The sequence below is a fragment of the Macrotis lagotis genome, chromosome X (genome assembly GCF_037893015.1).
Source record: "Macrotis lagotis isolate mMagLag1 chromosome X, bilby.v1.9.chrom.fasta, whole genome shotgun sequence".
Taxonomy (NCBI): domain Eukaryota; kingdom Metazoa; phylum Chordata; class Mammalia; order Peramelemorphia; family Peramelidae; genus Macrotis; species Macrotis lagotis.
In genome coordinates, this window is record NC_133666.1 from 623,578,373 (window position 1) to 623,579,246 (window position 874).

The following is an 874-nucleotide window of genomic DNA, read 5'->3' on the forward strand; positions in this document are numbered from 1 at the left end:
TCTCACCACTGGCTTGCTGAGCCAGGACCTGAGCTGTACTGTGCCTAAGAGTCTCCTACTGGCTTCCCAGATCTCCTCCCTATGTTGGGCTATACTCCCCTTTTACGTAAAACCACATGAGACAGACCTTGAGAATTTGTTTCATTCTGAGTTTTTTGTGGGTTCTGTTACTTTAGGGTCTATTTAAAGGCTTTATTAAAAGTAGTTTTGGAAAGCATTTCTGAGAGCTTCCTAGCTTTGTGACACCATCTGAGCTCTACCTGAGAATTCTCCTGTCAATAAACATTTATTATGTACCAACCTCTGGTTAGACATTGTGCTAACCACTAGGGGATACAAAGGTAGGTAAAAGACAGTTTCTGCTCTCAAGGATTTCACAGTCTAATAGAGGAGACAACATATGAATAATTATGTACCTACAAACCCTATATGTATTAAATTGGAAATAATCAAGGGGAAGGCACATTAAGGGGGATAGGGAAAATTTTCCCAAAGAAGGTGGAAATTTAAACTGACTCTTGAAAGAAGTCAGGAGGTAAAGATAAAGAGAATGAGCATTCCAGTCATGCAGACAGTCAAAGAAAATGCTTGAAATCAAGAAGATGCAAAGTCTTATTTGAGGAACAAGGAGGTCAAAGGCACCGGATTATAGTAGTTGTGTGTGTTTGTGTATGGGTATGTGGGTGACTTCCTAAAAGAAGTAATCTGGGACAGGGGAACCCTCAGTGTTTCTGAATAGAACAGAAACAATTATTATTTACACTCATTCTGAAGCATCAAAATCAAAACAATGAGCAAATGAAACTTGCACTGGGACATTTTATTGGCCAATCTGTGAGTCACAGTGATGTGGTAGCTATAATTTCTTATCAAG